The sequence below is a fragment of the Bos indicus genome, chromosome 29 (genome assembly GCF_029378745.1).
Source record: "Bos indicus isolate NIAB-ARS_2022 breed Sahiwal x Tharparkar chromosome 29, NIAB-ARS_B.indTharparkar_mat_pri_1.0, whole genome shotgun sequence".
NCBI lineage: Eukaryota > Metazoa > Chordata > Mammalia > Artiodactyla > Bovidae > Bos > Bos indicus.
This window is the reverse complement of record NC_091788.1, coordinates 29,591,280-29,604,763: the sequence shown is the minus strand read 5'-3', so window position 1 is coordinate 29,604,763 and position 13,484 is coordinate 29,591,280. Positions and strand designations below refer to the sequence as shown.

General features: G+C 45.6%; 1 long non-coding RNA gene across 1 annotated transcript; it reads right to left on the bottom strand.

Annotated features, from left to right (window-relative positions):
* Positions 1 to 38: 38 nt before the first annotated feature.
* On the bottom strand, positions 39 to 3,642 carry LOC139180604 (uncharacterized). The gene is made up of 3 exons (XR_011564843.1): positions 3,250 to 3,642; positions 2,143 to 2,271; positions 39 to 1,957 (listed from the first exon to the last, which is right to left on the bottom strand). It is a non-coding gene; the product is annotated as an uncharacterized lncRNA (long non-coding RNA).
* Between the last annotated feature and the right edge of the window lie 9,842 nt (positions 3,643 to 13,484).

The following is a 13,484-nucleotide window of genomic DNA, read 5'->3' as shown; positions in this document are numbered from 1 at the left end:
TTTTGCTTTCTGTTTTTTTGATATTAGCCATCCTATTAGGTGATAAGTGATAAAAGTCAGTCTTTAAAATCATAAAAGGCCCTCACTGATCCTGTTCCATCACCATGACCCATCCACAGTTCTTTTTGGTGGAACCAAATATAAGTACACCTAGCTTAATATAGGCTGGAATATTTGAGTTGGGTTTTATTGTCATTGGTCTTGATGGAGTTGTTGCTCACACTTTCACATTTAATAACAAGGTTTTAGCTTAAGCCATGTTCCTCAGTGGCTTATCCAATTTGTCTTCCTTTCCACTTCCTATTTCAGCTCAAATATTAAAAAAAAAAAATTTAAACCTGATATTCTGAAAAAAAAAATAGGATTTTTGGAAGATTTTTCTTATGACTTTGAAATGTTTTAACTAAATAAAAGTCATGGAACTTCCCTGGTGGTCCAGTGGCTAAGACTCTGTGCTCCAAATGCAAGCTGCCCAGGTTCAATCCCTACCAGGGAACTAAGATTCCCACATGCCACAGCTGAAGATCCACATATTGCAACCAAGACCCAGTACAGCTAAATAAATAATAAAAATAAAACAAATATTTAAAAAGTGAATGAAAGTCATAAAGTGGTTTAATTTATTCTTATTTGTTTTCTCAAAAGAAATATAGCATGCCCAATTTAATTTGTTTTAAATTGTGAATGGAAATAATCAAAATAAGCAGTAAAAACACAAGTAATGATCTCCATTTCCGCATGGCAAAATAAAAGAGAAAAAGCATGTTAAGAACAAGAGAAGAAAAGAAAAAGAAAAAAAAGGAGATAAGACAAAAAGAACAGAAAAGGAGAAGATGTATAAACATACATAGCTAGTTATAACAAGAGGATTTTTACATTAAACAAATGTAAACACCAAGAAATAAACATTAAGAAGAAAAAACTTTTCTTTGATTAAATTCATTAAGGTCGCTCTTCCTATAAAAGATGCTGTTCTGAATTCTCAATTCTTCCCAAACTTCTTGGAAGAGCTGCCCGCCCTCACTACGTCCTCCTGTCCTGGTCCATTCACTCCTCAACCTGCTGTAAGGTGGCTTCTGTGCCACTTCTCCACTGAACCCGCTCTGCCAATAACATGCACGTTGTCATGGAAACACCAAACCCTGCTCTCTGCTTCCCCACCTACTTCCAGGACCATGGAGAGTGACCTTCACCCACTTTTTCTTTGGGTAGCCTCTAGTGTCAATGACTTGTCCACCCCCTTTCACACCTCACTCCCTAGAGAACCTCTGTAAGCCTCATCACCAAAGCTGTCGATAGATTCTGAGTATGTATGTAGCATCTAAATCTGATGATCCTACTTTTTCTTCTTTGGACGTCAGTACTTGGTATCTTCTTGGACTTTGAGGTCTCTCTGTCCATCTGCCAGGTGGACACATTTTCCCGAGTTTTCCACTGATCCCACGAATTCCTGATGTAGAAAATGGAACCCATCCCCTTTCTGGGCACACTGCAGTCACTGCTGAGCAGGTGGGATCAGAAGCCAGGCAGCCAGAGGAACAGAGTGACTGTGAGGGATGAGGGTGGGATGGGGATTTACAGATATGAAGGAAGCAGGAGATGAACCAAGGGTGAGCTGAGCTGAGAGCACTTGGTGTTGGGGGGAAGGAGCCAGTGGCCAGGAAGGAAGTGAAGAGGGAAGCTTGGAGGAGAGAGGAGGACACTGCATGCTTGGCAGGAGGGCGTGTGGAAGGATCCAGGACCAGAGATGCCAGGAAGAGAAGGGGGAGGGGACACCACCACTGACAGGGAATCAGCACTTAGTGACCTGATCATTCTTTTCCTTTTCCGATATATTTATTACAGAAATCTCGACCTTTGCAGCAAAAGGATGAAATCTTCAGGTCCCCAATATAGTAATTTGAAGACGTACAGAAATCATAACAGTCCAGTTCAGTGTGGTTGAAATTCCATCGACCTGGAAGAAAAGGACAGTGACTCTCAGCACCATAGAAACATACCCGGAACCTCCCCTGGACACACCCAGTCCGGCCTCCAGACTAGGGACATGTCCACCTCCCAGGAAGGGCCCCTCAGACTACAGCCCCTACCCAGGAGTGAGGCACCAGCTGGAGCCAGAAGAACCTGGCTTCGTAGCATTACCTTTCTCTGAGAAAAGGAAGAAATCTCTGGTTCTGCATCCGGGACCTTGTTCCATGGTGCAATTGCCTTTGCCCTGCAAACACTGACCTTTCTTAAAATTTTTGCAGACCATACATAATGTATCTGGAGCTACAGAAAATAGAAGCAAATGTTGATTACAGAATCAAATGGGCTGATATTAAGGTGGGCTAGAACACTGGTAGGGTCAAGGGGTCAAGGGAAAAGCAAGATCCTAAATATTTCCTTCCAATATACTCTTAAAGCTTGGGAACATTTGCATCATATTATGACTGTGGATTCTGTAAGGACAGGCGTTTTTTACACAGGGATTTTTTTTTTTTTAATTATTTACTCGACTGCAGTGGGTCTTATTGTGGCATGTGGGATCTAGTTTCTTGACCAGGGATGGAACACAGGCCTCCTGCATTGGGAGCACAGAGTCTTAACCACTGGACCACCAGGGGAGTCCCTACACAGGGATTTTGACTCTATTAAAAATAATATTAAAGCTGTCCCCTTAGCTATGATGCTATTATGAAGAACACAATGAGATCATCTACATACAGCTACCTGAGGCCAGACTCTTGTGCTGGCCCCAAGGTAGGGTTGCAGTCTCACAAAACTTCCCACCATACCTCGCTCCCCACAAGGAATCTGATGTCCAAACATATCTAAGTGACAATGGAAATATTGTCCCTTGTAACAGAAACATTGGTTCCAGATGACCTTTCAGCAACCTGTTCCAGCTACATCACTGCCCCTTGGCTGTGTCTTTATGGAAAGTCTGGAGCAACCATTGACTCTGCCTCATAGGGCCACCCCAGGAAAGCACAAATCCTCTCCCCTTGAGAAGGGGCCCCAGCCCCAGTCTGCCCCATGGAGGGACTGACCCTGCTCTGAGACCTTGGAAAGGAACCTGAACTCTTTCCCTGGAAGCAGTCCGGGTGGGGACAGCAGAAAGAGCCCTCAGATCCTTGCCGGTCAAACCATCCCACAACCTCCTCCTTGACTTTGTCCCCTCCCGAGCGGGTCGGGTCACCAGGCGGGCCCTGCTGCCTGGCCCAGCTCCACATCCCCAGCCCCAGCCCAGCTCCCACAGCGACTCACCCACTCCTTGGAAGAACACGAAAGGGAAGATCCCCAGCAGCAGGAGCAGCAGTAGGAGCTTGTCCATCTCAGTCCGGGGGTGCAGGGGGGTGGAAAGGTGCAGAGGTGGCTGGAGCAGGGGAGCAGAGTGCCCAGGGAGGGTGAGGACAGACCGCGCTTGTGTGCGGGTGAGAGAAGGCCGCGCACTCTGGACAGAGCCGCCCTGGGCTGTGGGCAGGAGCTTCCTTTTACACATCTGCCTGTGGGTGTTTCACAGCCAAGTGGGCCCAGGAAATGTTCCCACAGGACCGGCCCCCTTGGACACTTACAAGGATGTTATCCAGTGGGCCTGGAAGCTTGTGGTGATTCTAGACACCCCGTCTGGCTGCTGCCCAGGGAAGCTTCCTGTGCTGGGAGAGAGATGGTGCCTGAAGTTTGGCGTGCTACAGTCCATGGGGTCGCAAAGAGTCAGACACGACTGGGCAACTGAAATGAACTGACCTGATCTCAAAGTAGATGGACCATATAATTTATTCTCTAGAGTGACGCACTGACCTGAGAATTTGACCAGATCATTTTCTGCTTTTCACTATCTTTTCTGAGCTTTCCCAGTGATACATGCTAAGTCGCTTCAGTTGTGTTCGACTTTTTGTGACCCTATGGACTGTAGCCCGCCAGACTCCTGTGTCCATGGGATTCTCCAGGCAAGAATACTGGAGTGGGTTGCTATGCCCTCCTCCAGGGATTTTCTGGACCCAGGGGTCAAACTCATGTTTCCTGCGGCTCCTGAATTGCAGACAGATTCCTTACCACTGAGCCACCTGCGCATCCCCAGTGATAGATAACATGCCTCTTTCCAATATCACAGTCTGCATTGTGTCCTATGCACTATTATTATCAATACAACCTTCAAGTTTGCATAGACCAGGGTGGAAGTAACACTATGGAAGAAGAATTTTGTTCTTTGGTGGCTCCAATAATCTGTTCATATCCTGCTTTCTCCATTTTCTACTCCTTCCTCACCCTCTGCTCTTGCACAGCAATGACAGGGGTGATGTGGAACTCGGGGCTCTGTGGGCAGCTCTGGAACCCCACTATCCTGTGAGAGGGGCTGCTGAGCATACAGGGGACCCTGGATCATTCAGCAAAGTTCCTTAGTGTGGGGACTGGGTATCAATGACGTCTTTCATCCACACACCCCACACTGCTGCAGAATCTACACTGAGTCATCTTTGTCTTTGGAAGGCGGTGGAGGGGAGTTCTCTCCTCTCACAGTGTGGGAGGAGCTGGACTCCCAGTCTGTGGCACGTGGGGGCTCTGGGCCCCTTTCCCCTCCGATTGCTTTCTGGGCTGGCAGACCCTCATGCATTCATGCATTTGTCCTACTATTCTTGTTGAGTCAGAAATAGGGCTGAGCACCTGCTCTGTACCACGCAGTGTGCGGAGAGCTTCTGGGGAATGGTGAGAGTGATTGTCAGGGTCTCTGCCATGAAAGGGTTGTTCTGATGGAGGAGAGAAGGGAATGGGAGACCCCACCCCCTACCCCACACTGTGACCTGGAACTGTTTCTCTGGCCCCCAACCTGCACGTTGGGACCTTGCTCCATCATCTTTCTCCTTCCTTTGGCTGGATCCAAGCATGAATATCATTGTTGGGGAACTGGCTATTTTTATAAAACATGAAGACACTCCAAAGAATATAAGTAGCAAGAACAAATTGAAAGAGTAACATTGAAACATATACATTACTGTATGTAAAATAGGTAGCCAGTGGGAATTTGCTCCTTTGCTGATGCAAGGAACTCAACCCGGTGCTCTGTGACAACCTGGAGGGGTGGGATGGGGTGGGAAGTGGGAGGGAGGTTCAAGAGGGAGAGAACATATCTGTGCCTATGGCCGATTTATGTTGATATGTGGTGGAAACTAACACAATATTTAAAACAATTATCCTCCAATTAAAAAATAAAATAAAACTGACATAGCTCTAAAAAAAATGTAATTAAAATATAGGAAAAATATTTGCACCCTCTTTGCCTTGTGTGGGTCACCTAGTTAGTCCATGCCAATGACCAAGTGTCTGTAAAAATTCTGAGCCCTCCTATTTAGTCCTGGAGCAGTGATCATCTCTGTCTATATAAATCCAACTTGGTGAATGCAGGATCTATGCTTTTAGGGGCTAGAAAAAGAGTTGAATATGGTAGAAATTGTTTTATACATTGTAAAACAATGTAGCCATCTACCTAGCTCTAAGGTCTCCATTACTTCTATTGTTTGGATAGGATTTGCTTTTGCATATTTGTTTACTATGTGTTTATGATAGGTTGAAGATAAATCTCAAATGATGTATTTGCATTTGTAGATCCTGGGTTTTGAAAATACTAAATAAGTGTTGTTGTTCTAACTACTCTCACAATTGCCAACACCGACTTGACTCTGAGAGGTGACAGGGACTCTTTACTTTCACCAAAAGTGAGTCAAGCTCCTCTAAGGTCTCTTTTTGTCCTGTTTCCTGACCTGGACCGTGTTCTTGGCAAGGCCAGTCCAGTTTTAGCAAGAATCTTGCTGGCTCAGTTTTTAGTAAAACCCTCCACCTTGATAATCTGATCAAATTCCTCCTTCCCTGCCTCCATATCTTAACACGCTACCCTCAGCAAGAATCCTGTTGAGTCAACCTAGCAGGTTTCTCTTAGATCTAATGTTTCCTGTTAGTAATTTTACATCATTGACGCCACCCTCCGCCCCAACCAGCCCCTTGTCTATAAATCTTCACTAGTCTTTGATGGACTCAGAACTGAGTCCAAGCTTTCTTCCCTACCACCAAACCCCGCTAGAGTTGTTCCCTGGAATAAAATCTGCCTTACTGCTGTTAACAAATGTCCTGAGTATTTTTTAAGTTGTTATTGAATTTGTCACAATATTGCTTCTGTCCCGTGCTTTGGTTTCTTGACTGTGAGGCATGTGAGATCTTAGTTCCCCAACCAGGGATCAAACGCACATCCCATGCACTGGAAGGCTAGATTTTAACCACTGCACCAGCAGTGAAGCCCCATGAGTATTTTTCATTTAGCAGAGGGCCATGTCTCGAAGAGTTGGACACGACTAAGCGACTTCACTTTCACTTTTCACTTTCATGCATTGGAGAAGGAAATGGCAACCCACTCCAGTGTTCTTGCCTGGAGAATCCCAGGGACGGCGGAGCCTGCTGGGCTGCGGTCTATGGGGTCGCACAGAGTCAGACAAGACTGAAGTGACTTAGCAGCAGCATGGTCCTAACTGAGTAAAAACAGAGGGAAGCGGAAGGAAAAGCAAACAGCATGGGCTGCACCTACAATGAGTGTATCCTGAGTCTCAGTGCAGGTGTCCCCCCAGGCTGGGTGCAGGCTTGGACTCCGGGACTGGAGGGGAGGTAGTCACGGGGGACGTCTGACCCAGAAGAAATGGCTATTTCAGCAAAGCCCTACCCACAAGAGAAGCTCTTGCTCTTGGGCCTGGAGCAGTGAAATGCCCAGAGAATAAAGAATCGGGGACTCTTGAGGGGCCCAGAGATCTGATCAGGCCTCATGTCCCCCACTGATTAGATTGCAGCCTCAAGGGCACAGGGGTGGCACCTGGGACATTTGTCCTTGTAAGTGTCCAAGGGGGCTGGTCCTGTGGGATCATTTCCTGGGCCCACTTGGCTGTGAAACACCCACGGGCAGGTGTGTAAAAGGAAGCTCCTGCCCACAGCCCAGGGCGGCTCTGTCCAGAGTGCACGGCCTCCTCTCACCCGCACACAAGCGCAGTCTGTCCTCACCCTCCCTGGGCACTCTGCTCCCCTGCTCCAGCCACCTCTGCACCTTTCCACCCCCCTGCACCCCTGGACAGAGATGGACAAGCTCCTACTGCTGCTTCTGCTGCTGGGGGTCTTCCCTTTCGTGTTCTTCCAAGGAGTGGGTGAGTCCCTGTGGGTGCTGGGCCGGGGCTGGGGATGTGGAGCTGGGCTCGGCAGCAGGGCCCGCCTGGTGACCCGACCCGCTCGGGAGGGGACAAAGTCAAGGAGGAGGTTGTGGGATGGTTTGACCGGCAAGGATCTGAGGGCTCTTTCTGCTGTCCCCACCCGGACTGCTCCCAGGGAAAGAGTTCAGGTTCCTTTCCAAGGTCTCAGAGCGGGGTCAGTCCCTCCGTGGGGCAGACTGGGGCTGGGGCCCCTTCTCAAGGGGAGAGGATTTGTGCTTTGCTTGGCTGGCCCTATGAGGCAGAGTCAATGGTTGCTCCAGACTTTCCATAAAGACACAGCCAAGAGGCAGTGATGTAGTAAGAGCAGGTAATTGGATGGCTTATTTTGAACCAATACTTATATAGAATTGGCTATTTTGTAATATTTTGTATGCTTAATGTAATATTATGTATGCTTAATGAATTCAAGATACTGTCAGACCCCTTTCAGTGGTATTGGGACATAGATGTTCCTTTGAAGAACAAAATTTTAAATTAAAAAAAATTATCTGCTTCCTTTGTGGCAGAGAAATGAGTAATATAGCAGGAATTGTTTCATATTTTAAAAAAATAGACTATATAATTAATTAGTCCTATATAATGCTTTTGTTCCTGTTTTATTTGGAAAGTACTTGCTGTACATCCTCCCCTGGTAGCTCAGTGGTAAATAATCCACCATCCAATACAGAAAACTTGGGTTCAATCCCTGGGTCGGGAAGATCACCTGGAAAAGGAAATGGTAACCCACTCCAGTCTTCTTGGCTGGAAAATCTCATGAACAGAGAAGCCTATAGGGCTACAGTCCACGAGGTCACAAAGGGTCAGACATGACTTAGTGACTAGCCAGCAACAGCAATTGTTACTGTGCTCTTTTTACTTAAATATGTGTGTGCTTTGGATGACTTTTGGTACTGTCCTTGAAAATCTTTGGAGACCAAAATCTGCCTCCTCATCCTTAAACCAGTGTGGTACTTATGCCCCATCCCTTTCCCAAGGGATCCTGGTCCAGGGTAGCTATATGGAATGCACTGAGTGTGTTTGCACAATTGCTCCAAAGCTAAAGGCAGCTTGTGAGCACAGAGCTGATACTATGGGGGTGTTCAGCCCAGATCCCAGGGAAAAAAGGCTGAGCAGACATAATCTTAGTGCTATTCAGGTGCAAGCTTGGAAATTTCACTCGCTTGGTTAGAACCCATAGCTTTTTTTTTTTTTTTCCTTCTCATATCTCACCTTCTAGTTTCTGCCATATCTCCCAGCAGATAATGTGTCATATTCTTGTTCAAGGTTATTCTGGAAAAACAAACAGCTCTAGTGGGGCATCATTCACATAGTATGCAATTCACTCATAAAGTATACACAAAGTTATATATCCTGAATGGATTTTGAGATTCCCATGTGAAAGACCCCATTTCCTTAAATATCCAATGGGAGCAGCCTAGTGGGGGTATGTCTTTCCCCAGATAGCATGCAGGACAAGTATTTAGAGCCAGGCTTTGCCCCTCAACTCCTAGGTCCTACTGTGTCTTACACACCTTGGTCGCAGCCCATCCTACCCCGGCCTCTGCTTCCCTGTGTGTTTCTCTGCAGCACCAGCCACCTTGTGTAAGGTCTGCACGATTTTTAAGAGGGGCATCTGTTTGTATGGCGAGGGGAACTGCACCGCCGAAGAAGGCCCCGGTTGCAGAACTTCCGATATGTCCTTCTTCAACGTGAAAGGTAATGCTGTTACACGGGGCTTCTCTGCCTTGAGCAGGTGCCTTATTCCTGACCCTGGGGAAAGGCTGCAGTCTGAAGGGCCCTCCCTGGGAGGTGGACATGTCCCTGGTCTAAGGCTGGGCTGGACGTGGCTGGGAGAGGCTCCAGGTTCGGTTCTCCAGTGCTGAGCGTCAACATCCTTCCTATCCAGATGGCTGGCTCTACAACCACACGCAACTGGACTGTTACGATAAATGTAGAGCTTGGAACTTGGTGCGCGGACGCCTCAAAGTTTCAAGTTTTTGCTGTAAAGGCCAAGATTTCTGCAATATGTACAGAGGAAGATCACTGCATTGGAAGAGTCACTAAATGCTAATTCCCTGTCAGTGGCGGTGTCCCCTCACCCTTCTCTTCCTGGCATCTCTGGTCCTGGATCCTTCCACACGCCCTCCTGCCAAGCATGCAGTGTCCTCCTCTCTCCTCCAAGCTTCCCTCTTCACTTCCCTCCTGGCCACTGGCTCCTTCCGCCCAACACCAAGTTCTCTCAGCTCAGCTCACCCTTGGTTCATCTCCTGCTTCCTTCACATCTGTAAATCCCCATCCCACCCTCATCCCTCACAGTCACTCTGTTCCTCTGGCTGCCTGGTTTCTGATCCCACCTGCTCAGCAGTGACTGCAGTGTGCCCAGAAAGGGGATGGGTCCCATTTCTACATCAGGAATTCATGGAGTTAGTGGAAAACTCAGGAAAATGTGTCCACCTGGAAGATGGACAGAGAGGCCTCAAAGTCCAAGAAGACACCAAGTACCAAGGTCCAAAGAAGAAAAAGTAGGATCATCAGATTTAGATGCTACATACATACTCAGAATCTATCGACAGCTTTGGTGATGAGGCTTACAGAGGTTCTCTAGGGAGTGAGGTGTGAAAGGGGGTGGACAAGTCATTGACACTAGAGGCTACCCAAAGAAAAAGTGGGTGAAGGTCACTCTCCAAAAAGGGTGTGCAGAACACATTCAGTGCATTCCATATAGCTACCCTGGACCAGGATCCCTTGGGAAAGAGATGGGGCATAAGTACTACACTGGTTTAAGGATGAAGCAGATTTTGGTCTCCAAAGATTTTCAAGGACAGCACCAAAAGTCATCCAAAGCACACACATATTTAAGTAAAAAGAGCACTGTAACAATTGTTGTTGCTGTCTAGTCACTAACTCATGGATTACGGTCCTGGAAGTAGGTGGGGAAGCAGGACAGAAGAGCAGGGTTCGGTGTTTCCATGACAACATGCATGTTATTGCAGAGCGGGTTCAGTGGAGAAGTGGCACAGAAGCCACCTTACAGCAGGTTCAGGAGCGAATGGACCAGGACAGGAGGATGTAGTGAGAGTGGGCAGCTCTTCCAAGAAGTTTGGGAAGAATTGAGAATGTGGAACAGCAGCTTTATAAGAACAATGAGTTTAGTAAGTTGTCAGGCATAGGAAGATTTGTGTCTTCTCTTTAGAGTAAAAATGCTTCTATTATTATGACTAGAAATATCTGTCACCATCTTATTATCACTGTCGCTCTGTGTGTGTTTTTTCTGACCTTTTGACCTCTCTTTTCTCCTTTGTATTGTTTCCTCTGTCATTACCCTTTTCCTTTATTTTCTTTCCCTAACCACTCATGATGCAAGAATATTATCATCTTACTTTACTTCTTTACTATAATCTTACACTTCTCTTTCATAAATTAAAACAAAGTATGAATAATATTTTGTTTCTTTTGTAGAGTCTAAAAATTCATTTTTGTATGATTTTTTTAATTTCAGTAAAATTTTTTGAACTTGTGAGAAAGTCTTCTGTATACCTACTTCTATTTTCAGAAAGTCAAGTGTAAATTTTTTTCATGGTATTTTCTCCCTAAAATTGAAGTGAGATAGAAAATAAAATGTAAGGCCAGTTAGATTAGCCTTTGTAAGGTGCCGCCTAAGCCAGAGCTTTGTCTTTAAACTCTATAATATAGCCAGGACATGGAAGCAACCTGAATGTTAAAAAACAGATGAATGATTAAAGGAAATGTAGTACGTATATGCAATGGAATATTCAGTTCAGTTCAGTTCAGTCACTCAGTCATGTCTGACTCTTTGCAACCCCATGAATCGCAGCATGCCAGGCCTCCCTGTCCGTCACCAACTCCCAGAGTTCACCCAAACTCATGTCCATCGAGTTGGTGATGCCATCCAGCCATCTCATCCTCTGGCGTCCCCTTCTCCTCCTGCCCCCAATCCTTCCCAGCATCAGAGTCTTTTCCAATGAGTCAACTCTTCGCATGAGGTGGCCAAAGTACTGGAGTTTCAGCTTTAGCATCATTCCCTCCAAAGAAATCCCAGGGCTGATCTCCTTCAGAATGGACTGGTTGGATCTCCTTGCAGTCCAAGGGACTCTCAAGAGTCTTCTCCAACACCACAGTTCAAAAGCATCAATTCTTCTGCGCTCAGCCTTCTTCACAGTCCAACTCTCACATCCATACATGACCACAGGAAAAACCATAGCCTTGACTAGATGGACCTTTGTTGGCAAAGTAATGTCTCTGCTTTTTAATATGCTGTCTAGGTTGGTCATAACTTTCCTTCCAAGAAGTAAGTGTCTTTTAATTTCATGGCTGCAGACCATCTACTCATCCATAAAAAGGAATGAAATTGGGTCACTTGTAGTGATATGGACAGAACTAGAGTCTGTCATAAAGATTGAAGTAAGTCAGAAAGAGAAAAGCAAATGTCGTATATTAACGCATATATATGGAATCTAGAAAACTGGTACTGATGAACGCATTAGCAGAGCATAGAAACAGAGACTCAGATGCAGAAAATGGACATGTGGACACAGGGCAAAGGAGAGGGTGGGGCAAACTGAGAGAGTAGTATTAACATATATAAACTATCATGTGTAAAATAGATAGCTAGTGGGAAGCTGTTGTATAGCACAGGGAGTTCTGCGCTCTGTGACAACCTAGAGAGGTGGGATGGGGGTTTGGGAGAGGAAGGTTCAATAGGGAGAGGATATATGTATACATTTAGCTGATTCATTTTGTTGTGAAGCAGAATCTAATAAAATATTGTAAAGCAATTATACTCCAAAAATAAAATACAAAAAAAAAAAAAAACACCCTGTAAAACATCAGGAAAAACTCCATCAGCGTTGCTGGTGAAAAACCAACTCAAGTATTCCAGCCCACATTAAGCTTGTCTAGTTAGATCTTGCTGTATTAAGGAGAGAGCTTCCCAGGTGGTGCTAGTGGTAAAGAACCTGCCTGCCAGTGCAGAATATATAAGAGATGCAAGTTCAGTCCCTGGATTGGGAAGTTCCCCTGGAGGAAAGCATGGCAACCCACTCCAGTATTCTGACCTGGAGAATTCATAGACAGAGGAACCTGGCGGGTTACAGTCCATGGTATTACAAAGAGTAGGACACGACTGAAATGACTTCACATGCCCACATGGATACTAAGGAGAACTATGGACGGCCAGGGTGATGGAGGCAGGACCAGTGAGAGGTTCTTTTTATTTTAAGAGCAATCCTCTTGGGGCTTCTCTGGTTGTCCAGTGGTTAAGAATCTGCACTTCCACTTCTGGGAGCCTGGGTTCAATCCCTAGTTGGGGAACTAAGATCCAATATGCTGCATGGTGTGACCAAAAAATAAAAACATTTTTAATAACTGCATTCTTAGCCATATTCTCATGAGCAATGTGAACCCTGACTATTGTAAAACATTTTAAAAGTACAAATAAGTTAAAAGAACATTAAAAACAGAGTTAATGGGCAATAGTGACTTGCTTTCAAGGAGCATAGTATGGTAAAAGGGAAAAAGTCACTTTATCTGGAGTAGCCTGAGAAAAAGTATCTCAGCCTGATAATCAAGGTTGATATCAACAGCAATAAAGCAGGTTAACAGCATATAACTTAGATACTAAGCCCTGAGAATAGCACTGCCCCTCTGTGGTTCTCCTCCCCCATATCCATAACCTTAGTTTAATTGCAAGAAAAATATCAGACAAACCCCAAACAAGGGACATTCTGTAAAATAACTGCACAGTAATCTTCAAAATTATCAACATCACAAAAAAGCAGAGAAATTCTGAGAAATTGTCATAGTCCAGAGCAGGTAGGGAGATGTGGTGAGTAAAAGAAATGTAAGAATCCTGGAAGAGAAAAAGAAAAATTAGGCAAGAAGCTAAGGAACTCTGAATACAATATGGAGTTTAGTTAATAATAAAGAGTACTGTTGCTACTGTTGTCACCGCTAATGAAATAATATTTTTTCATTCGTGGTGACAATACCAATGCAATGTAATCTGTTTGCTGTCCAGGAAGCTGGGTGAGAAACTGGATACCAGTCCTGGCCTCTTTACTCTCTGGACATCCGTCTGCCCCGGGCCCCAAAACAAGAGCCTCTCCTGTGGGTGGGTGTGTATGTACTCAGCGGCTCAGCTGGGTCCAACTCTTTTGCAACCCCATGGGCTGTGACCTGCCAGGCTCCTCTGTCCATGGCGTTCTCCAGGCAAGAATATTACAGTTGGTTACCATTTCCTTCTCCAGGGGATCTCCCAACCCA